General features: G+C 43.3%; 1 non-coding gene and 1 pseudogene across 1 annotated transcript; both read left to right on the top strand.

The window, feature by feature from the left end:
- The first annotated feature begins 11,563 nt into the window (after positions 1-11,563).
- On the top strand, positions 11,564-11,637 carry Trnas-cga (transfer RNA serine (anticodon CGA)). Its single transcript has one exon. It is a non-coding gene; the product is annotated as a tRNA-Ser (tRNA).
- An 8,704-nt stretch (positions 11,638-20,341) lies between these two features.
- Positions 20,342-20,459, top strand: LOC126210930 (5S ribosomal RNA; annotated as a pseudogene).
- The last annotated feature ends 5,626 nt before the right edge of the window (positions 20,460-26,085 follow it).

The raw sequence follows: 26,085 nt of genomic DNA, 5'->3' as shown, positions 1-26,085 counted from the left end.
AATGTAAAAAGGAATTTCAACTGACAAAATAAACTTTCTTATAGCGTAATCAGCTGTGTGCAAGAAGTCCAAATGGTTTTCACATCTCTGTAATACTGGACTACATGACTATGTGATTTAGTTCTTGCAAAAAAAAAAAAAAAAAATAATTAAATTAAATTAAATTAAAAAAAAATGAAAATAAAAATAAAATAAAATAAAATAAAATTAAAAAATGCGGAGAAGTATTTTCGAAACTCTTGATGGCCATAGTTAGTAGTTCTAGTGCCTTTATGTTATATTTGGTAAAATTCATGGACGTATCTCAGTATGCAATCTCACAAGTTGACTTTTACTGTTCATGCAAAATTTAAAACAACGTCAAAATTCTTATTTGTGATAAGAAAAGGAAAAGCTTCAATTGTGAAACATCAAAAGTACACTGTGGCTATGTACAATGATAAATGCGGTGCATTTGCATTCAAGGTACCAATAAATGTAGAGCTGTTGTAAGCTCTGGAACTTAACCGTGAACATGTACTTCGTTTTCAACAAAGAATTATAACAAATCCTATATCTCCTTTTCTTACTTATAGAAAAGTTTGTAACCTCCCTCTTACCAATCGGCCTATCCTGCTTGCGATATAAAATATGACCGTGGATCGCGTGTATGCCTAATGGATTTTTTTCTAATTGTATGAGGCTATCTTTCCCGAAGAAGTGATACCGGTAAGTAGGAGGAAAGTGTACAACCGACCCTTCTGATGGAAAGTCTCCTAAAAATAAAAAGTAATTAAACCGAACAGGGCTATAATTTGGAAAACGAAAGTTATTTTGTGCATTCACTCACGAACACCACTGGACAGAAAGGGGTACCACTTATCATGAATCCAAAAGTTACACTAACGAACGAGAAGGAAGTAATTAACGGTCGCCAGCCCACTAGGGCAACTTACATCCAAAATCCTGTACGAGATGATGGGAAAGCAAAACATGTGTTATCAAACACTGACGTGGCAACTAAAGGTTGCCACGTTTTTATTTATTTTTTTATTTTTTTTGACACTAATTTTATGTGAGTATGTAATGATAAAGAAAACTGAGGAGTCATTCTTACGTTATGTATGGCATTACATTTTGGAAAAGGCAATTGAGTAATGATTTGAAAATATGCAGTTAAACTGTATGTTAGTGCTGAACTTCGTTACGTGAACAATGACTTTCAGTGACCTCAGCATAACTTCAAAGAAATTTAAAAAAAAAAGCAAGCTCTTTTTACTTTGCCGTTACTTATTTTGCAAATTGGGTTTCATATTATTGTCTGAACAACTGAGCCTTTTTTACTGACTGAAACAGAATTAAATACTAGAATACGTACCAAACCAAACAGCCATGTGCTCCAAGCTACATGTAAAATAAATAAAACTTCCGTACTCTTAATTTGTGTATTTCTGTAGATTTGGAATTTTTCAGTGATTGATTTTCAAACTTGAAAAATGAAAGTGCTTTACTTTAGTCATATACTGAAACCTCTGTTACACAACAGTGAATTGAAAGTAGACTGAGCCTAAAATTCTTAAAAGAGAAATTATTCATTAATAAACTGGCTGTAACTATACAATTTGTTTCTTATGACACTCAGCATATTAGGGAAAAAAAGGAGCAAGGATCCTGCTTGGTAACAATATTTGGGGGCAATGAGGACACAATCGCCCTGAGTTTAACTGATTCAAAAATGGCGCCGAGCACTGTGGGACTTAACTTCTGAGGTCATCAGTCCCCTAAAACTTAGAACTACTTAAACCTAACTAACCTAAGGACAACACACACATCCATGCCCGAGGCAGGATTCGAACATGCGACCGTAGCGGTCGCGCGGTTCCAGACTGTAGCGCCTAGAACCGCTCGGCCACTCCCGCCGGCTTTAACTGATTATTATTTAAATAAATCTTATCAATCAAATCACATTCAGTTGTGCTGATGGGTTAGCCGTTAATGCTTTCTACCAATGAACAGTCTTACTTCTGTGCTGTGCATACGACGAAACTGTGTTGCTGGAACTGCTGCTGTTGTTGAAGACGGTAGCATATTGTGGAGCCACGGCTAATTATAGGAACGGGCTGTTGTTGTTGTTGTGGTCTTCAGTCCTGAGACTGCTTTGATGCAGCTCTCCATTCCACTCTATCCTGTGCAAGCTTCTTCATCTCTCAGTACCTACTGCAGCCTACATCCTTCTGAATCTGCTTAGTGTACTCATCTCTTGGTCTCCCTCTACGATTTTTACTCTCCACGCTACCCTCCAATGCTAAATTTGTGATCCCTTGATGCCTCAGAACATGTCCTAACAACCGATCCCTTCTTCTAGTCAAGTTGTGCCACAAACTTCTCTTCTCCTCAATTCTATTCAATACCTTCTCATTAGTTATGTGATCTACCCATCTAATCTTCAGCATTCTTCTGTAGCACCACATTTCGAAAGCTTCTATTCTCTTCTTGTCCAAACTATTTATCGTCCATGTTTCACTTCCATACGTGGCTACACTCCATACAAATACTTTCAGAAACGACTTCCTGACACTTAAATGTTAACAAATTTCTCTTCTTCAGAAACGGCTTCCTTGCCATTGCCAGTCTACATTTTATATCCTCTCTACTTCGACCATCATCAGTTATTTTGCTCCCCAAATAGCAAAACTCCTTTACTAATTTAAGTGTCTCATTTCCTAATACAATTCCCACAGCATCACCCGACTTAATTCTACTACATTCCATTTCTCCTCGTTTTGCTTTTGTTGATGTTCATCTTATACCCTCCTTTCAAGACACTGTCCATTCCGTTCAACTGCTCTTCCAAGTCCTTTGCTGTCTCTGACAGAATTACAATGTCATCGGCGAACCTCAAAGTTTTTATTTCTTCTCCATCGATTTTAATACCTACTCCGAACTTTTCTTTTGTTTCCTTTACTGCTTGCTCAATAAACAGATTGAATAACATCGGGGAGAGGCTACAACCCTGTCTCACTCCCTTGCCAACCACTGCTTCCCTTTCATGCCCTTCGACTCTTATAACTGCCGTCTGGTTTCTGTACAAATTGTAAATAGTCTTTCGCTCCCTGTATTTTACCCCTGTCACCTTCAGAATTTGATAGAGAGTATTCCAGTCAACATTGTCAAAAGCTTTCTCTATGTCTACAAATGCTAGAAACGTATGTTTGCCTTTCCTTGATCTAGCTTCTAATATAAGTCGTAGGGTCAGTGTTGCCTCACGTGTTCCAACATTTCTACGGAATCCAAACTGATCTTCCCCGAGGTCGGCTTCTACCAGTTTTTCCATTCGTGTGTAAAGAATTCGCTTTAGTATTTTGCAGCTGTGACTTATTAAACTGATAGTTCGGTAATTTTCACATCTGTCAACACCTGCTTTCTTTGGGATTGGAATTATTATATTCTTCTTGAAATCTGAGGGAATTTCGCCTGTCTCATACATCTTCCGTGACGATGTTCGATAAAAAATTGTTACCATCAGTCTCGTAACACGGAATCAATTCCGCACAGTCTATTGTTAGGTAGCGAGCAATCCAGCGGTCACACAGCTTGAGTATCCCAATCTCGTGGACGACTGTGTCACCACTGCCAACAGACACGTCCAGTTGGCCAGCGAGGCGTTTGACTGTGATTCGTCGATCACCTCGAGTGAGAGTGTCCGCACGTTCCAACATTGCAGGGGTCACGGATGGAGACCCGACAGGATTGCGCGACCGTGTGGCGATGATGGCAGACGCCTCGCCCAACCACTCAAAGTGCTTTTGTTCACTGCCAGGTGTCCGTAGACATTCTGCAAGCTTCTATGAATGTCTGCGATGCTTTGGTTTTCCGCCAACAGAACTTCAATCTAGTGACAACTTTTTGCCAAATATCAGCCTTTTCAGAATCAAGCAAGACTGTGGAACGGTATCTTTTTGATTTAACATTTATTTGAATCAGGCACTGAATGACTGGTACAGGAAATGATGGGGACTGGTGACCATAGATGTTAAGTCCCATAGTGCTCAGAGCCTAGAGCCAGGAAATGCTCAGGTGTGAGAATAAAGTTTTGTGTTAGCTGAAGAGCCAACACCGTGTTACGAGTGGAGGCCGAAATGCACGCGTTTTAGCTCACGCAGGCTGGCGTGAGGAGGGAAGAACTATACTGACGTGAGGTCTGGAACATGACAAGGAATGAGAATTCAGAAAGCGGACATAATTAGTTTGGTACTTAACTTTAATGCATTAATGATGAACGTCGCTCTTGACGGTACATGATTCACAATATTATCTGTTCAGAATACATTCTTGAAGTAATTATAGTAACTGAATATGGCGCATTGCTAGGTCGTAGCAAACGACGTAGCTGAAGGCTATGCTACACTGTCGTCTCTGCAAATGAGAACGTATGTAGACAGTGAACCATCGCTAGCAAAGTCGGCTGTACAACTGGGGCGAGTGCTAGGGAGTCTCTCTAGACTAGACCTGCCGTGTGGCGGCGCTCGGTCTGCAATCACTGAAAGTGGCGAAGAGCGGGTCCGACGTATACTAACGGACCGCGGCCGATTTAAAGGCTACCACCTAGCAAGTGTGGTATCTGGCGGAGACACCACATAAATATTGGTAACAATGCTCTTCCATCTTTTATATTTGAGGATGTGCAGGTAATATTCTCTCGAGATGAAGAAGATATGGGATACATGCTGATCAAGCTTAAAAAGAAGTATAGCGAATGGCGTATGGGAATAAATCTGGACAAGAGGGAGTGTATGTGTATGGGACTGCATTTACTAAAAATTTGCAGATGAGAACAAATAATAGCCTGCAGAATTAACATGTTTTTTGGAACAATAGTAGAAAAAAATGTTGAAATGTGCGTCAAATCTTATGGGACTTAACTGCTAAGGTCATCAGTCCCTAAGCTTACACACTACTTAACCTAAATTATCCTAAGGACAAACACACACACCCATTCCCGAGGGAGGACTCGAACCTCCGCCGAGACCAGCCGCACAGTCCATGACTGTAACGCCTAAGAACGCTCGGCTAATCCCGCGCAGCCCAATAGTAGATAACTCCAGTACATGTGACAAGGATGTTAGTTCCACAATAGCAATGCGGAGGAGATGGTTCAAATGGCTCTGAGCACTATGGGAGTCAACTGCTGTGGTCATCAGTCCCCTAGAACTTAGAACTACTTAAACCTAACTAACCTAAGGACATCACACACATCCATGCCCGAGGCAGGATTCGAACCTGCGACCGTAGCAGTCGCACGGTTCCGGACTGCGCGCCTAGAGCCGCGAGACCACCGCGGCCGGCTGCGGAGGAGAGTTACTAAAGCATTGCATGAGATAGTACGTAATAATAGAATAATAGTATTCGGCAGGACACTGGGAAAAGATAATTTTACAATGTGGTGGAGAGTTCCATATGGAGCTGAGATGTGACCTCAAACAAGGAAAGTTAAGGACAAAATTAGAACAGTGGAAATGGACTGTATGAGAAGAAGTCGCAGTAAACGAGGAAACATGGGCTACGAAATGATGTATGGAGATGGACGGAGATAAAGCGTTCCATAACAAAAACTTTGGAGGCTGGGGCGCTTCAGTGGTATGGACACGCACAGAGAATGCCTGACTAAAGGTGGCCAAGGGAGATTTTGAACTAGGAGTCTTCCATAAGAAGAAGGAAAGGAAGGACAGCTGTAAGTTGGGAAAAATGCGTACAGGAAGCAAAGGACGGCAGAAATGAAGGACCAGATGACTGGAACGGAAGAGACCGGTGGTGATCGTAAACGAGTGACTCGTGAGAGGCAGTACATCTACATCTACATACATCCTCCGCAATCCACCATACGGTGAGTGGCGGAGGTTACCTCGTACCACAACTAGCACCTTCTCTCCCTGTTCCACTCCCAAACAGAACGGGGGAAAAATGACTGCCTCTATGCCTCTGTACGAGCTCTAATCTTTCTTGTCTTATCTTTGTGGTCTTTCCGCGAAATGTAAGTTGGCGGCAGTAAAAATGTACTGCAATCAGCCTCAAATGCTGGTTCTCTAAATTTTCTCAGTAGCGATTCACGAAAAGAACGCCTCCTTTCCTCTAGAGACTCTCACCCGAGTTTCTGAAGCATTTCCGTAACACTCGCGTGATGATCAAACCTACGAGTAACAAATCTAGCAGCCCGCCTCTGAATTGCTTCTATGTCCGCCCTCAATCCGACCTGATAGGGATCCCAAATGCTCGAGCAGTACTGAAGAATAGGTCGTATTAGTGTTTTATAAGCGGTCTCCTTTACAAAAAAAAAAAAAAAAAAAAAAAAAAAAAAAAAAAAAAGAAAAGAAAAAAAAAAAAAAAAAAAAAGAAGAAGAAGAAGGTTAAAATGGCTCTGAGCACTATGGGACTCAACTGCTGTGGTCATCAGTCCCCTAGAACTTAGAACTACTTAAACCTAACTAACCTAAGGACATCACACACATCCATGCCCGAGGCAGGATTCGAACCTGCGACAGTCGCACGGTTCCTGACTGCGCGCCTAGAACCGCGAGACCACCGCGGCCGGCGGTCTCCTTTACAGATGAACGACATCTTCCCACAATTCTACCAATGAACCGAGGACGACTATCCACCTTCCCCACAACTGCCATTACATGCTTGTCCCACTTCATATCGCTCTGCAGTGTTACGTCCAAATATTTAATCGACGTGACTGTGTCAAGCACTACACTACTAATGGAGTATTTAGACATTACGGGATTCTTTGTCCTATTCATCTGCATTAATTTAAATTTATCTATATTTAGAGTTAGCTGCCATTCTTTATACCAATCACAAATCCTGTCCAAGTCATCTTGTATCCTCCTACAGTCACTCAACGACGACACCTTCCCGTACACCACAGCATCATCAGCAAACAGCCGCACATTGCTATCCACCCTATCCAAAAGATCATTTATGTAGATAGGAAACAACAGCGGACCTACTACACTTCCATGGGGCACTCCAAATGATACCCTCACCTACGATGAACACTCACCATCGCGGACAACGTACTGGATTCTATTACTTAAGAAGTCTTCGAGCCACTCACGTACTTGGGAACCAATCCCATATGCTCGTACCTTACTTAGAAGTCTGCAGTGGGGCACCGAGTCAAACGCTTTCCGGACGTGAAGGAATATGGCATCCTTCTGATACCCTTAATCCATGATTTGCAAGATATCATGTGAAAAAAGGGCGAATTGCGGTTCGCAGGAGCGATGCTTTCTAAAGTCGTGCTGATGCATGGACAACAACTTCTGTGTGTCAAGGAAATTCATTATATTCGAACTGAGAATATGTTCGAGAATCCTGCAACAAACCGATGTTAAGGATATTGGTCTGTAATTCTGAGGAATCGTCCTTCTACCCTTCTTATGTACAGGCGTCACCTGCGTTTTTTTCCAGTCGTTCGGGACTTTACGTTAGGCAAGAGATTCGCGATAAATGCAAGCTAAGTAAGGAGCCAATGCAGTAGAGTACTCTCTGTAAAACCGAATTTGGAATCCCATCAGGACCTGGCGATTTATTTATTTTCAATCCATTCAGCTGCTTCATAACCCCAGGGATGTCTATCACTATGTCCTCCATACGGGAATCTGTACTAGACTCAAACGGCGGTATGTCTGTACGATCTTCCTGCGTGAAAGATTTCTCAAGTGCTACATTTAAAATTGCAGCTTTCGTTTTGCTGTCTTCCGTTGCCAGGCCAGACTGATCAGTGAGTGACTGGATGAAGCCTTCGACCCGCTTACCGATTTTACCGAAGAAGAAGAAGAGGAGAAGGAAAAGGTTCACAGAAAACGATATAAGAAGTCAATTCCCAGTACATTAGCATCCACACTATTCCACTGCTCTACTCGAGTTACCCATTGCTTTTCTGATTATGTCAAGTCGCTTTAAATTGTTATATGCCGTCTCGTTGCATACGAAACTAAAGTGAATCAACAATTATTAATGCTCGATCCTGCTTTCCGCACGCCGATGTGTGACTGTGCAAATCGCATTCTCCTGTGACTCATTCTGCAGAATTCCTGCGACCGATTTTGGCGCGCGGAAACAGCAGGCGCCACAACGTGTAAGTAGGCTGTTTAGGTTTTTATGTTGGTAACGCCACGTAGCGCTCTGTATGAAAATCATTGGCTGTGCTGTGTGGCTGCTGGCCGTCTCTACAAGGAGTGCAGTGGGTGTGCACCTTTGATGGCCCACTAACACCATAATCTCTACCAGGACTACAGTGGGTCTGGTGATGACCTACCTACCAATATTCTTCAAAACTTCGAGTGACTCTGCTGTGGGTTTGCTCCGTTGTGGCCCATTACCTGTCTGCATGTCAAGAGTCAGCACTGTCTTTCCGTTGGAAGGACAACGCTACTTATTCAAGACTGCATGGAAATCCACTACTTCCGTGTGCATTTTCTTTAACTGCTCGTGGCTGCTTTGCATCGTTGGAGTATCTGCTATTGTAGTGTTGGGCAGTTGGCTGTTAACAGCGCGTAGCGTTGCGCAGTTGGAGGTGAGCCGCCAGCAGTGGTGGATGTGGGGAGTGAGGTGGCGGAGTTTTGAGAGCGGATGATCTGGACGTGTGTCCATCCGAGAGAGTAAATTTGTAAGACTGGATGTCATGAACTGATATACATATTATGACTTTTGAACACTATTAAGGTAAGTACATTGTTTGTTCTCTAACAAAATCTTTCATTTGCTAACTATGCCTATCAGTCCTTAGTGCCTTCAGTAGTTAGAATGTTTTATTTAGGTGGCAGTATTGGCGATCGCTGTTTTGCAGTAGTTCGAGTAATGAAGATTTTTGTGAGGTAAGTGATTCATGAAAGGTATAGGTTATTGTTCGTCAGGGCCATTCTTTTGTAGAGATTATTGAAAGTCAGACTGTGTTGCGCGAAAAATATTGTGTGTCAGTTTAGGGTTGATCGGAATAAGTAAAGAGCGAAATGTCTGAGTACGTTCAGTTCTGCTCAGCTGTTTGAAAATCAAATAATGTAAGAGGTTTATCAGCACAGTAATTCATAAATTTTTCTAAGGGGACATTTCAAACGCTGCTATACCCAGATGATGGCAGATTCCTGCTCAGCTTGTGAGAGTCGGTCCGCAGCAGACGGTTAAGGGGGTCTTCTTGTTACGGCGTAAAGTCAAGAGCCTGCGCGCCAGTCGGGAACGACAGAGAAGAGATGGCTGTGAGAAGATGCCAGCCAATCGCTCGCTGACCGACGCCTCTCCAGGACGACAACGCGACAGCAGCGTTCCATATGCAGCAATAAGCGCCGCACCCGACTGGCCGCAGCCAGTTCAATAGTAGTTTCAAGACTAGTGACTTGTATAGCAGCGACTAAAGCCATCGGCACACGGAGCGTGCTGTCGAATGTTAACACTGAGCGTGCCAAGTTCAACGTGCTGCTAAACGCTCAGGAACGATGCGACTTGTGCATACGGTACGTGGGCGCCTACGTGGTATACGCGATAGCAACGCACTCCAGTGGCAGTTGAGGGATGTTTCTAGTTCGTAAATCACACTGTTCACTCAACGGGTGCGCGTAAAATTCCAACGTCAGCTGTATTAAAACGCACATTTCCTCCATCGTCAACGTGTCCAATCAATAAGGACACAGGCTTATAAAAGTTCCATTACAAACAGTGCATTACAAATTTGGAATACTTCTCCACATAAGACAAACATTATTTCATCATTCCCTCATTTTAGTAAAATCCCAAGATCAGTCTTACTTGATCACTGTTTCTACCCAGTAGCAGAATCTTTGCAACATGTGAATTACGAAGCGTAAAAGAAAAAGGAGCGAAATATCTTTATACAAGTAGCGCAAGCTGTCCTGTAGACTATGCCAATCGAACAAAGTCACCCCACAAAAAAAGGTTTACATAACATCAAATATTACAGTATTATATTAAACTAATTATAAAGTATCAGAATCTAATAAAAACGCGAATGTCAGTAAAAAAATTTAGACGGGTCAAGATGCGAACCACCACTCCTACAAACAGCTCAATACAAAAATGGTTCAAATGGCTCTGAGCACTATGGGACTTAACATCTGTGGTCATCAGTCCCCTAGAACTTAGAACTACTTAAACATAACTAAACTAAGGACATCACAAACATTCATGCCCGAGGCAGGATTCGAACCTGCGACCGTAGCAGTCGCGCGGTTCCGGACTGAGCGCCTAGAACCGCTAGACCACCGCGGCCGGCAGCTCAATACAAAACAGTGAGGATGTTCATTACGCTAAACTAACAACACACACTTTACGTGTACTCATATTATCTTATCCTTCCTGAAAACCTTAATCGTATATATGTTACTAATTGAAATTTAATTATAACAAATTGTACCAATAACAATGCGTTTTGGGTGGATCTTCAGTGTGTCGCTGCCTTCAAATAGCCTACTCTCATAACACACAAGTTACAATAGTTCTTTTGCCACGAATATGACGTTTCTCATTATTTTATTGCAACGAATCACACAGTTAACAACTTGTTTTCCAGTGATTTTCAATTTGCTGGTGCTCAGAAACGGCATATATACATATAGGCTTGAAATGAATGCCAATATGGCGCCTCACAACTCTGTACTGAAGGGAGACGGCGTGCGTGTGACGTAGATCGCGTTGTGCCATCTCATTGGTCAACGCTCAGACGCACGCTCAGAATATCTGACATGCCAGATATTGCTCTGCACGTTCGGAAAGACTCCCGAACGTGCTGTTCCACGCTATGACGTCAGAAACTAGGCACGCTCAACGCTCAACGTTCGGATGCACGGTCCGTGTGCCGACGGCTTAAGGATAGCCTATACTGAAGAAACTTGATTATTTCGTATGTCGCCCTTTGCTTCCGACACATCTGTGTAATCGTAAAGATAAGTATCGTCTCTTTTCATTTTTAATGAAGCTCATTAAAACGATTTGTTTGAATTGTTTGTCAAGCGAACCGAGTACTTAAGCCGTTCGTGATTCGTTCCAATAACATAATGAGAAATATCATATTCGTGGCAAAAGAATTATTTTAACTTTCGTATTATGAGAGTAGGCTATTTGAAGGCAGCGACACACTGAAGATCCACCCAAAACGCATTGTTCTTGGTATAATTTGTTATAATTAAATTTCAATTAGTAACATATCTACGATTAAGGTCTTCAGCATGGGGTAACATAATAGGGGAAATTGGCGCGATGTTGGTTTAGCGTAATGAGTAGCGGAACTGACCTCTACTCAGTTGAAACTTCCTGGCAGATTAAAACTGTGTGCCGGACCGAGACTCGAACTCGGGACCTTTGCCTTTCGCGGGCAAGTGCTCCACTGCAGAGTGAAAATCTCATTCTCGAAACATCCCCCAGGCTGTGGCTAAGCCATGTCTCCGCAATATCCTTTCTTTCAGGAGTGCTAGTTCTGCAAAGTTCGCAGGAGAGCTTCTGTAAAGTTTGGAAGGTAGGAGGCGAGGTACTGGCAGAAGTAAAGCTGTGAGGACGGGGCGTGAGTTGTGCCTGGGTAGCTCAGTTGGTAGAGCACTTGCCCGCGAAAGGCAAAGGTCCCGAGTTCGAGTCTCGGTCCGGCCAGGAAGTTTCATATCAGCGCACACTCCGCTGCAGAGTGAAAATCTCATTCTGTACTCAGTTGTTTAGTGAGGCGCTGGTTCGCGTCTTGACACTACCAAATTTTTTTCCTAACATTCGCGTTTTTATTAGGTTCTGATACTTTATTATTAGTTTAATATTGGATGTTATATAAATATAAGTTCACCTTTTTTTGAGGGGTGACTTTGTCCGATTGGCATAATGTACAGGACAGCATGCGCTACTTGATAAAGACATTTTGCTCCTTTTTCTTTTACGCTTCGTAATTCACATGTTGCAAAGATTCTACTACTGGGTAGGAACAGTGATCAAGTGAGATTGACCTTGGAGTTTTACTAAAAAGTGGGAGTGATGAAGTGTTTATCTTATGCGGAGAAGCATTCCAAATTTGTAACGCACTGTTTGTAATGGAACTTTTACAAGCCCGTGTCCTTATTGGTTGGACATGGTACTTTCCATTTCGTGGACGCTGGAGGAAATGTGCGTTTTAGTAGAGCTAACGTGGGAATTTTACAAGCGCCTATTGAGTAAACAGTGTGATTCCGAACTAGAAACATCCCGCAACTGCCGCTGGAGTTCGTTGCGATCGCGTATACCACGTTGGGGCCCACGTACCGTATGCACGAGTCGCATCGTTCCTGAGCGTTCAGGAGCACGTTGAACTTGGCACGCTCAACGTTAACGTTCGACAGAACAGTCCGTGTGGCGACGGCTTTAGGATTCCTAGACACCAATATTCGACGAAGAGCGTGGGGACATAAAACTTCCGGTCTTGAGGTTTCAAAAAATCGTTTTTTGCATGCTTTGACACCTTATGGTCTTACGAATATGTGATCAAAAGGATCAGCGTCCATGTGGCGAACCACCACTGTGGAATGGTGCGCCCAAGTTCCGTGCTGGTCACGATTCGGCACAGCACGCCGAACGATCTGGGAGACAGCAGTAATCGGAAGGTTGATGATTCGATTAGAGCGGACGGGTACGTAGCCATTCGTGCTCTAGCAACGAATCTTGACATCAGCTTTGGAAGTCTGCAACACTTTATCCTGCAGGAATTAGGCTACTGTAAGGTCTGAAGCCAGGCGTTGAGCGCTAACAAAACGCAAACCGTGCCTGAAGTATCTGATGCGCTTTAGTGTTCGAGGCAACATGTTCGTTGATCGAATTGTTGCAGTCGCGAAAGCTGGTGCCACCACTGGAGAACCGAAGTCGCAAGCGCAGACGATGCAGTGGTTTCATCCATCGTCTCCATGTCGCTAGAACTTCAGTAGCCAGCCACACTACGCAAAGATGATGCTCAGCCCCTTCTTTAATTACCAGGACCCACTGTTCATTCTTGTGTCTCAATCACTACGGTACGGTACTGCGCAGCGCTGGAGAAATTACGGCGTTCAACTAAGACGAAAATTCCGGGAAAACTGCGACAGTGTGTGCTGCTGCTTTGAGAAACGCCCCCATATCGGAAATGTCTTATAGCGAAAGCTACGTCAGCTGAAGTGGATGACACATTTTGTTAAAAATTTCAAATAAATAGGCAAATCTATTATATGAGGACGAGGAAAAATCAATCTAGTCCTGATCTCTCCCCATGTGTATATCGCGCCATGAGTACCTTAAAAAAAAAAATCCTTCAAGAGTCGACGATTCCTGTCGATTTGCAGCAGGCAGTTAAGGATTACTTTGCGCAGCAGGACGCGGTGTTTTACCGAACGAGTGTCTTCAACCTGGTTGCGTTGTGGGATGATTGCCTCACTACTCACGGTGATTTTGCCTGATTAGCATAAAGATTCTAGACTGCATGGCACTCGAACGGAAACTTTTTGATTGCCCCTTATAGATGACGTTATTGTTACACTGGCTAATTTAACATTAGTTGCGTGTTGGCATCGTTGTTGTTGTTTGTGGTCCCGAGACTGGTTTGATGCAGCTCTCCATGCTACTCTATCCTGTGCAAGCTTCTTCATTTCCCAGTACCCACTGCAACCTACATCCTTTTGAATCTGCTAATTGTATTCACCTCTTGGTCTCCCTCTACGATTTTTACCCTCCACGCTGCCCTCCAATACTAAATTGGTTATCTTTTGATGCCTCAGAACATGTCCTACCAACCGATCCCTTCTTCTAGTCAAGTTGTGCCACAAACTCCTCTTCTCCCCAATTCTATTCAATACCTCCTCATTAGTTATGTGAATTACCCATCTAATCTTCAGTATTCTTCTATAGCAACACATTTCGAAAGCTTCTATTCTCTTCTTGTCCAAACTAGTTATCGTCCATGTTTCACTTCCATATATGGCTACACTCCATGCAAATACTTTCTGACAAATCTATACTCGCTGTTAACAAATTTCTCTTCTTCAGAAACGCTTTCCTTGCCATTGCCAGTCTACATTTTATATCCTCTCTACTTCGACCATCATCAGTTATTTTGCTCCCCAAATAGCAAAACTCCTTTACTACTTTAAGTGTCTCACTTCCCAATCTAAATCCATCAGCATCACCCGACTTAATTCGACTACATTCCATCATCCTCGTTTTGCTTTTGTTGATGTTCATCTTATACCCTCCTTTCAAGACACTGTCCATTCCGTTCAACTGCTCTTCCAAATCCCTTACTGTCTCTGACAGAATTACAATGTCATCCGCGAACCGCAGTTTTTATTTCTTCTCCATGGATTTTAATACCTACTCCGAATTGTTCTTTTGTTTCCTTCACTGCTTGTTCTATATACAGATTGAATCATATAGGGGATAGGCTACAACCCTGTCTCACTCCCTTCCCGACCACTGCTTCCCTTTCATACCCTCCGACTCTTATAACTGCCATCTGGTTTTTGTACAAATTGTAAATAGCCCTTCGCTCCCTGTATTTTACCCCCGCCACCTTCAGAATTTGAACGAGAGTATTCCAGTCAACATTGTCAAAAGCTTTCTCTAAGTCTACAAATGCTAGAAAAGTAGGTTTGCCTTTCCTTAATCTTTCTTCTAAGATAAGTCGTCGGGTCAGTATTGCCTCACGTGCTCCAACATTTCTACTGAATCAAAACCGATCTTCCCCGAGGTCGGCTTCTACTAGTTTTTCCATTCGTTAGTATTTTGCAGCTGTGGCGTATTAGACTGATTGTTCGGTAATTTTCACATCTGTCAACACCTGCTTTCTTTGGGATCGGATTTATTATGTTCTTCTTGAAGTCTGAGGGTATTTCACCTGTCTCATACATCTTGCTCACCAGATGGTAGAGTTTTGTCAGGACTGGTTCTCCCAAGGCTGTCAGTAGTTCTAATGGAATGTTGTCTACTCCCGGGGCCTTGGCATCATGACGTTGCAATTTTAATGGCTCGAGGCGTAAAGCGCCTTAGTCCGTTTCGTAAGCAACCCGCTCGACAGACGTTCTGGCTGGGTTACCGTACATTAGGCGCGGTAAACATATACACGTTTATTTCAGAAACGATTCGTTGCCTGTTATCCGTTTGAAATCCCTGGGCTTGCAGGAGAGAGCGGATGTGGTCAAATTTGTGGAAAGGGGGCAAAATAAGTTACTGTCAGTTGCACTCACCATATGAACTTTATTCCTTAAAACACAGACTCACACAAGACGACGGTTCAATCCCGCGTCCGGCCATCCTGATTTAGGTTTTCCGTGATTTCCCTAGATCGCTCCAGGCAAATGCCGGGATGGTTCCTCTGAAAGGGCACGGCCGACATCCTTCCCTAATCCGATGAGACCGATGACCTCGCTGTTTGGTCTCTTTCTCCCAAAACAACCCAATCACACAAGCAAGAATCAAAACTCTCAAGATAATAACGAAAGACCTCCTTTGATTTAATTTAGATCGGCTGAAGGCCACATCGAAAATCCAAGGCACAAGGCCTAACCAAGGAATTGAGCTACAGGAGTTCTTCTGGAGGTTTCACTTCCTTAGAAAAAAATTTTATCTTCAATATAAATAGGCTGAAAGCCTTAGCTTAAATTTTTTCCTGAGAACTTGGCTGAAGACCTCACATTAATCAAGAACAGTGCTACGGCTTAAGGACGAGACAAAGATTTTCAAAGTTCAATCTAAATAGGCTGAGAACTCGGCTGAAGGCCGCATATCAACAAAACAATTTAACGGCTTAAGGCCTAGGAAGAAGAGCTTTCAAATTGAAAAGGCTGAAGGTCTTATATTAAAGTATTTCCTGTAAAACTCGGCTCAAGGCGCCTATTAACTATGACTTAAGGGCAAGACAAGGACTTGGAATATTTAATTTAAGAGAGATTAAAGCTCGGCTGAAGGCCACACAACATGCAGAAAACAATTTTACGGTTTAAGGCCTAAAGGGAAGAGCTTCTAAATTTCAACTAAAATAGGCTAAAGGCTTTATGCTAAAATACTTCACATTAAACACGGCTGAATGCTACATACGAAACCCAAACAATCTCAAGGCTTAAAGCCCAGACAAAGAAATTTCCTATTTTTAATTTAAGCTGGAAAACTCGGCTGAAGGCCACATACAAACTAGAAAATATTTCCTACGGCTTAATACCTAGACATAATTTATCAACTTTTGATTTGAAAAGGCTGAAAACTCGGCTGAAGGCCTAGGCACAAGGAAATTTCAGTTTTAATTTTGAAAGGCTGAAACTCGGCTGAAGGCCACAAACCCAACAAGAAACCATTTTTTTACGGCTTAAAGCCTAAGAAGAAAAGCCTTGTAATTTTAATAAGCTAAAACTCGACTGACGGCCACACAGAGTACTTAAGACTAAAAAGGAAATCACTATGTAAAACACAAGAAACGGCGCTCAGAAGATTCCAAGAATCGGCCTGGGAAGGTAACACTAACGCACGTTTATGTGTGACAGGCAGACAGACCGACAACCTCTTAATCGGAAGGCAACCCAACCGAAAGCTAGCCGACAGATCAGTTCTGCCCAGCAAAACAACAACGAGATGTCAATAGCACAACGTTCTGGATAGTGGTGTCCAATCCAGTCAGAATAAACGCCAAAAACTACCAGCAACACTTCAGCTGTCTAACTACACTCCGTGCTGGACAGCATCAACACGAAGAGGAAAATAGACTGCCGGAGACTACGTCAACGACCAGAGCAGGTAACCGGAACGTCAACGGTCGCAAGGCAGAAGAAACCGCTGGTACACTTCATTAATGAAGGAATAAATTAAATTAAGTTGAACACCTCACAGGAAGACGGCTTCAATTCTATCCGACTTCAATGCACGCATTGTTCTGCTATTTTGTCTAAAACTGACATAATGAGACTGTGGTAGCGTACAATTAATGTAGGTTAATTCTTACAAAGAAGAAAACAGCAACCAGCCACTATTAATACTGCTATTTATTTAGGTAAATAGCGCCGTTACCGGTTTCGAACTGGCGAGTTCATCATCAGACGACTGTTCACATGATTTTCAAGATACACTTTACATTATCGTCCGTTTTCGATTTTTATTATTCCACTGTGGCGAAGTATTTTTGGTGTGTTGTTGCCCTATGGTAGAAAAACAGTGTTAGAAGCGCCCTATGTGAAAATAACTAACCTCCAAACGATGAAATACAGCGTAAATAAAAATGTGAGGTTAAGTGGTTATGGTACTAACGTCGAAAATTCCGCGCGATTTTGTTGCGAAGTTGCAGGATTGTATTTTTCGCATATTACTAAATATATCCAGCACTTACGAAACTTGTATATCACCATATTATGCAAAGCACCACACACACACACACACACACACACACACACACACACACACCAAAAAGAATTTGCCACATGTGAAGTTATCACAGAGATTGCAGATTTACAAACACAGCAGTGTCAGAGACGTTCTCTCTCAGAGACATCACAATGTAGAGGTTGCTTTGATTTCACAGAATGACTGTTTTTAAAGAAAAACATAACTTAATGAAAATGAAAACACAAAGATAAGCCTTACATTATGAGCGTATAATATTACAAATGAAGTTGGCAGATGTAGTAACCAGCTTGTGTGAATGCTACTTAAATGGTAGTTTGTAAATACTGTGCTATATACAAGGAGCAACATAGAGGTGAGATAAAATGAATAATATGACAGTAACAATTGTATTAACATCTACCTATGGTGCACTGAAATTTTGAATCAAGTATAGCAGCAGTAATTTTTTTTTTCCAAGAATCAAGGTAGTATTACAAGTACATTACAAGTATTTATATTAGAAAGTATACCATATTCAGTGAGCATTAATTACAAATAAATTGGGAAAATGTGCTAGCCAGTTGTATGAATGTTACTTATATGGTATTGTGTAAATACAGTGCAGTAAACAGGTGACAACATTTACATGAGATACATGAGTAATGTGACAGTAGTAATAATATAAATGTAGTATGGCACACCACACATTGTTGCTTGCAGGAATCTCCCAGAAAGCGACAACCAGGATCAAACGAAGAAATGCGATAGCAGTTGAAGCTTGATAGTAGGTTATGTGAGCACTCTCCTTTAGCGTCCAGGATCGGTTGGTGACGAACTTCGCAACTCTCGCAAGAAGCGCCTCACAATTCCAACCGCGCGTGCACGCCGCCACAGTGTGCGATTTGTGCTTTTACCAATGGGGGGGATGTCTTAGGGGGTTAGTGTAATTACATATTAGCTTGGACCCTGGCGTTACCCATGTTTAAACAGTTATTTATAAATAGATGTTAACACCGAAACTCACTATTCACGCGTATGCACTATCAGAAAAGCCATCCCTTGTTATATCTTTAAAAGTACATTATAGGTAAAGCTTATTTACAAAATCATCTACATACAGGTATACGACGGGAATTCAAAATGTAAAGGCACATTTGTGAAAAGCTGTACTTATTCTGATGATAGAAAACTGAAATATGCGTTATTTTTCTACGTAACCTCCCTGGACTTCAATGCAGTTTTCCCGAAGTTTTAAGAGTTTTTTTTTTTATTTCATCAGAAAATACGTTTTTCGGTTGCATCTGTAACCAATTTTGCACCGCAGCAATGACGTCTTCATCACTTTCAAATCTTCTTCCCTGTAGTGCTTACGTCAAGGGTCCAACCATGTGAAAATCACTTGGAGCCAGGTCTGTACTGTATGGTGGATGTTCCAGCACCTCGAATCTCAACTCCTTTATTGCGTCGGCTGTCCGTTTGGCAGAATGTGGGCGAGCGTTATCTTGCTGCAGGATGACACCTCTTCCACGACGTTTGGATCTGATTGCAGGTTTTAGTTTCGTACGCAACACATCACATCCACCATACAATACAGACCTGGCTCTAAAGCCTCGTTTACGCTGGGGCGACGTCTTGCAACATTGTGGCACGCTACGGAAATGTGGCGTGCGTCGTCTTGTAGGATGCTACAACAGGCAACATCTTACAGCATATGTTGCATGCGGCAGGTTAATTTATACCAAAGCAACAGAGTTTGTGCCACAGGTGTGTCGGTCTTGCAGTATAAAGGATGATAATCGCAGCGGCGGCCTACTTGGTACTTGCACATGCAGCTAACAACGGAAATGAAAACCAAAGGAAAAGAAAACGATGGTGGAAGAGAAGGGTATTTAAAGAAGGTCCACGAAATAGTATACTAGGAACTAGAAGCAGATGATGGTGCGTTATTTAGTAATGCGTGCTTTCGTCCCAGGCGAGTTAGTCCGTGCCATACCGTTGCCAAAAGGTGGCCTAGCGGTAAATGTTCGCACTGGTACCGGGCCAGTCACCACCCCGTGTCACGGCCCGGGGTGGGACTTTCAGCCCCCAGCTGACCCAACTCTGCGGTACGACTGCTGCGGTATGACTGCCACACTACTTCCCTCGCAAGCTCGCAAGTAAACGGATGACGCACCTTAGACGAAAGCAACAATGACAACATGTTTTGAAATGCTTAACTACTACATAACACTATTTCAAAATTAATTAGCAAACATATTAATAATATTAATAGTAAGACTGTATTGAAAACTTTCAGTGTTTGGCTCCACAAATTTAAATTATATGTAAAGTTTTACTCCAGTGCGTGGGAAATAACCATCTCAGGTTGGGATGCATAAACTAAAGCCAGATGAGGGGATGGTCTGATGCAGAGGGGGGGGAATCCCCCCCATCCCCCCTCCAAATCGCACACTGCGCCGCCAGCGGCTTTGGCCTGACCATGCACCACGGAGGCTTCCTCGCTGCTCTGCCCCAACCGACCGACACCCTCACACATGGAAACGGTCAAAAGCCCAAATACACATCAGCCAATGAGACGACCGACCGTACGACCAACCAATGGTCGTTCCTGCTCCTTTCGTCGGACAGTGCCTCTGTATGACCCCAGCGGTCGGCAAGTACTGTCTGTCAGCACCTCACTCGCGCTCCATTCCCGACTCTCCTCTGTGTCCGAGTGCGCTCCTTGTCCGTCTCCAACTGACCTCCAGACACACGACGACCCGGAAATACTATCGGTCGCTCCAGAGAGCAGTGCACTTATCGATAAGTGCTGCTGCTGCCGCTCATGGGCAAGTAAGGCAGAAGTCACCGACGCCAGAAAATGGAATAAGAAAACGAGGCGGCAGTAACGTGAAAGAAGATAACAATAAATGGCACGAACACGAGCCGCGCACTTCTCAGCGTTAACCGTGATTCCTATCCGGGACATTTTCAAATACTGATTTTGCATCTATTTTCCTTGTCTGTGGGCAATGGGCATGCCGCAGTGGATACACCGGTTCCCGTCAGATCACCGAAGTTAAGCGCTGTCGGGCGTGGCCGGCACTTGGATGGGTGACCATCTGGGCCGCCAGGCGCTGTTGCAATTTTGCTGGGTGCACTCAGCCTCGTGATGCCAATTGAGGAGCTACTCCACCGAATAGTAGCGCCTCCGGTCAAAGAAAACCATCACAGCGACCGGGAGAACAGTGTGCTGACCACACGCCCCTCCTATCCGCATCCTCATCTGAGGATGACACGACGGTCAGATGGTCCCGATGGGCTACTTGTGGCCTGAAGACGGAGTGCTTCCTTATCTGCGCCTTGTTAACTCTGTTATTATTCATATCCTTATGATGCTAAATCGGAACTTGTCGTTTTATTCATCTTTTTGAAAGATAACGTCATGGAGACCTTGAAAATATCGCACAACCACTGGTCTTAACAGCATATCGAATGTCGGTGATTTTTGTGGTTAGTTTTTTGAGGTTTGAATGTTTGTACTGTGTTTCAATTACGGAACGATATGAGGCTTTTTATCGTCCTACAGTGTGTTACTGTGGTAACGATAAGGTCATATGAATCTTACAAGCTATGGCGCTTGAGAAATGGACGTTCTGCAGTAATGGTATCACATGAATAAAGTTTTATGTAGCGGAGACTGAGGCAAAACAACAATGTTAATCATTAAACATTTGTAATCAATTCATTATCGTTGTTTCTATTTGTGTGTTTTAATTGAATGGTAGCAAAGATCTAGAAGCATCCAAGACTAGCTGACCGACAGACGTCACATACGGGAAAGTTAAAGAGATCTTCGGAGAAAGAGGAGCACCTGTATGAACGTGAAAAGGACAGATGGAAAACCAGTACTGATCAACGAGGGAAAAACTGAACGGTGGAAAGGATAAATGGAAAGGCTATGCCAAAGAAATGAACTTGAAGACTCTGTTATGGAAACAGAAGAGAAAGTAAATGAGGTCGATTTTGGAGATATGATACAGGAATAAAAATTTGCCAAAACTCTGAAAGATTTCATTCGATGCAAGACCACTGGAGTAGACGTCATTACCTCAGAATTGTTTTGACCATTGGCAGGGCCAGTTTTGACAGGAGTATTGCACTTGCTATGCGAGATACATGAGACAGTCAGAATATCCTGAAGCCCTAAAAGAACTTAATGATTCCAAATACAAAAAAGACAGATGCCGGCTGGTGTGAATATACCAAACTTTCAGTATTATTAGTACCGCTGCAAAACACTGAAACGAATTACGAGGGCTATCCGGAAAGTAAGGAACGATAGGTGGCGAAATGGAAACAACAGTGAAAATTAAAACTGTTTTATTTGCAACAGTTAGCTACAACTTCCAGCTACTTATCTCCATAGTTGCCGGTCCGACTTAGATTGTCGTAGCGTTGTACCAACTTTCCCGTACCCTCGTTATAGAAGGCCATCGCCAGTGCTTTCCGCCAATTCTCTACGCTGGCCTACAGCTCGTTGCCTGTGCCAAAATGTTGTCTTCATAGCCAGCGGTTCATGTGAGCAGAGATGAAACTCAGAGGGAGATAATTAAGGCTCTATTGTGGGTAGTCGAACATTTCCAATTGAAAACGATGCAGGGGCATCTTCATTGCCACTGCAGAATGCGGCTGAGCATTGTTTTGAAGAAGAAAACGTACGACAGTTATGTAATGTTGGCTGCATAGTTTCAGGCGAAATTTCTCACCAGGCCCTCGTACTTGGCGGGAGACACTGTTGTTCTAGCTACCTTTATGTGATCCCTGTTTGCCCAGAACTAAAAAGAGACGTAACGCAATCGACTTGCATACTAGAGACACTGCCCAACACACCTGTGCAAAACTTCGTCGGGTTTTCACTGTGGTTTCCATTTCGCGACCGATCGTTCCTTACTTCCCGAATAACCCTCGTATTTGCAGAATAATGGAAATATTGGTAGAAGCGGACGTCAGAGAAGATTAATATGCGTTCCGAATAAACGTAGGAATATTCTCGAAGCAATACTGACCCTTGTAAATCTGCTTTTATAGCAATTGAAGGTTTAGAGGAAGCTTTAGATAATTTTGACTGGAATACACTCTTTGAAATTATGAAAGATAGCAGAACAAAATACAGGCAGCGAAAATTTGTAATTACAAGTCCTTATTAACGGTATTCATCTGAAATACAGGATGCTTTATCCACTGTGTACATACTCTAGGGAATGATAGATGAGCGAATATGGAACAAAAAAGGTCTAATGAACTTACTATCGGAAATGCATGGTTTCCATGCTAGAGGCCATTTATTCAATCACAGACTGTTGCAGAGACAGCGGTCTAATACGCGCTGTACCATCCAGCAACAGTTACTGTATGCATGGTTTTCTCCTAGAGGGTGGTACTGTTCCTCATACGTAATGCCCTACCGCTCTCTCCTGCCGTAATAATTGGTGATGCTGTGCCCGGTTCATTTCTCTTTTTGCCTCACCTTGTAGTCGATGTGATACAGTGTTGTACACAATTTCTCCGTTTTAGAATCGAGAGCTTGCCGAAATGGTGTTTACTTACGGAAAGGAAAGCAGCAACGGGCGGCTGGCAGCAAGGTTGTGACAGGAGACCTACCCCCGCCGACAGAAACCACAGCATTCAGTGTTTGCAACAGTGTTTCACCGTTTGTCTGAGACATGGTCGTTTAAGGAAGCAGGAAAACATGAAGGACATACCCGAAATGTTCGGACACCAGACTTGAATGAGAATGTGATTAACGCTGTGGAAGGCGACCGCCGTGTCAATCTCAGGCAGTTGATGTGGAACATTGTCCGTGACAACTGCTACTAACGTTATCAGTTACAGCGTGTGCAGGACTTACTAGTGGCAGACTTTCTATTATCGGGACAATTTTATCACTGGTTTCTTCACCGGGTAACCACGATTCCGGGATTTGCGACATTCATCCTCTTCATAGATGAGGCCTCGTCTAAGCGGAGTGTATCTTGACTTTCATAACAGTCTTCTGTGGGATACTATGCAGAACCCCCATGGTATGGTGACAGCAAATCATCAACATCCCTGCAGTGGGAATGTGTGGGTCGGGATAATTGGCGATCTTATTTTGCGACCAGTCTTCCTTCCACATCGCCGTTTCTTGCCCGTGACTTTGCCTCCCCTGCTGGAAGAAGTGCCATTGATGATTCGAAGGGTCATGTTCCAACATTCTGCGTGGTGTCTGTTTGTTCTAAGTCGTGTCTCCCTACCACTTTCGCGCAACGACGCTCTGAGCGTGTTTTTTAGGGAACTGAGTAGTTTGAACCTGGGACCTGTTGCTGGTAAGGAGACGCCAGACCACACATGACATGTAGAGTTCAGAAGAGTTCAGTGAGACTAGCGATGATATAATCAAATACGTAATGGTTTTAGCATCAGCTAAACTGCACTCCCTGTGAAAGAATCTTAATACTAACTAAATTTAGTGGAAGGGGTTCAAGGCTTTCCTATTTTTAGTTAGCTGGTAAAATAACGTCGAAAAAGCAGTTAAGTTTACCATTGGAATTTTTATTCTACTCACAAAACATTCTTTATACATTGCACTATTGATAAAGGGAAATATTTTAATACAGGAATACTACATTCAACAAAAATGTGAACGAATATTCCCTGAGTGGGTTTCCAAGTTCTACGATGGATCGAAGGATGACCTATACCATATCACATCTATAATCTAGGTTTAAATTAAGTTTCATAAAAGAGAAAACTATCAAAATGGTCTATCGTGACCCTCAATTATCTTTAATTACCTATTTAACTTGTCGTAAATTACAGTGGCTTCTCAATAATTATATAACAGAAAAATCATCATGTTTCAGATTTTAACTTCAATTAGTAAATGTTAATACCATGAGCTATAATTGACGATCGACACAAGTATTACGCAAAAAGGGGATGTAGCAGATGAGACTTCTGCAGTTCTGTGTGAAGCCTTATGTACTCTTATGTGGCATCGCGTGCATTCATTACCTTGTTGGTTAGGCAGCATCAGGGGGCGGCGGGCGGCGCAGCTCCATACATCTCGCCATCTCGGTAGCAACTCGCTCTAACTTCTCTTTACTAATTAACTGAAGTTGGTTTAAGAAGAAGGTATCTGGCTGTGTTTTCAACTGACCAATCAGGGTCTCAATGTTAACCTTAAGCTCCGCCTATAAAAATTCTGTTTATCCAATGAGAAACGTTATACTTTTCGTGGTGGGGCAATGTTTTTAATGTTTGCAACGTAACAGAGACGCGTATAGTCTCACGCTAAAACTTGCAGCTGGTGTGGCCCTTTTAGTGTTATCGTAAGATCTATACTGTTCTTCTGGAGGGCTCTATCTTTTAACATGGGCTGGGGGTGGTCTTGGCGATCGGCCGGAAATGTGGGTGTCCCTTATTGTAGGGCCTTATAGCTTACACGGCTCTGCTCTCAGCTTCTGTTCACGTTTCTCCCCTCGGAACTGGGTCTGTTTCACAGTGGGAATGTATGACATGCATTTAGGGGTTCTTGTGTTAGTCTGTGGTATTCCATTTGCTCACTCGTTGATCGTATTACTTTGGTTAATTTAATGTCAGGATTTATTCGGAGCTATGTGAGATACTGCCGGATTTGCTATCATGTCAGGGTTTTCATGGAAGGTGTTAGATTTGCCTGACACCTTACAATGTGGCTGCCACATGATGGTGCTCCAGCCCACATCGTCGTTAACGTCCAGATGCATCTCAATCGTGTCTTCCTTGGTCGATGGATCGGACGATGGGGTCCAGTTGCATGGCCTGCACGTTCACCGAATCTCAACGTGTGCGATTCCTGGTTACGGGACCATCTCAAAAGCATCGTGTATGCAGAGCGCACTCCAGATGTGGAGACACTGGAGCAGCTTACTCATGTTGCCTTTGACACTGTTCTGATGCAGCCTGACCAATATGAACGTTGAGGCAGAAAGGTTGCGTTGAGGCACATGGGAACCATTTTCAACACTGACTGTGACCCTGGCTGCAAGGTACGTCAGCCGTGTATCGACTCGTGCTACACCCTGTGGTTAGGCTGCTTTGGTTTTCCTTTTCTTCCCCTGACATGTTTGTTTGATATGTTGTCTGTCATTAAGTGGCTGCATGGTTGTCTTTTCTCTCTGCTATCGATATCTGCGTTTTTGCGTACGGAAAACTGCTATGGAGGAAGTGAGATCTTTGACCGGTGGTAACCTCGTGTGGTGGCTCGGAAGTAGGGGCGTTGCGCGCAGAGAGGGTGTGGTGGACACGGGAGGGCAGTGTGGCTCTCCAGCGCGAAGCAGGCGTGGTCGGTTGTACCGAGTCGCCACGTGATGTATGTCGGTTGTGTGTAACGAGCGGGTCGAGTTGACGGAAGAGCTCCCCGCGGGTTGGTTGTATACAGAATCGCTCCACGAGTAGTTGCTGTTCATTTCGCCTTGGTGGGACGTTAACGAGCTTCTTTAAATCCTCCGTTTCAACACTGGAGTTTAAAAGGAGACACCTAACATGAAGGAGCGGTCACTACCCGTCAACGTTGCAGAGAAGACGTGAACTCCGGTGACAGAGCGTGTTGTCGCGTGACCGTGGCGTGTCGGGTACGCTGGCGACGCGTGCGCGGTCGGATGTGTGGATCCTTGCCATCGGAGGTCGTGTACTGCCTGTTCGAGCATAATTGCAAGTTAAGTTCGTGGAAGGTTTAATCATTAAGTA

The sequence above is a fragment of the Schistocerca nitens genome, chromosome 10, assembly GCF_023898315.1.
Source record: "Schistocerca nitens isolate TAMUIC-IGC-003100 chromosome 10, iqSchNite1.1, whole genome shotgun sequence".
NCBI lineage: Eukaryota > Metazoa > Arthropoda > Insecta > Orthoptera > Acrididae > Schistocerca > Schistocerca nitens.
The sequence above is the reverse complement of the archived record's forward strand: the minus strand, read 5'-3'. Positions and strand labels throughout refer to the sequence as shown.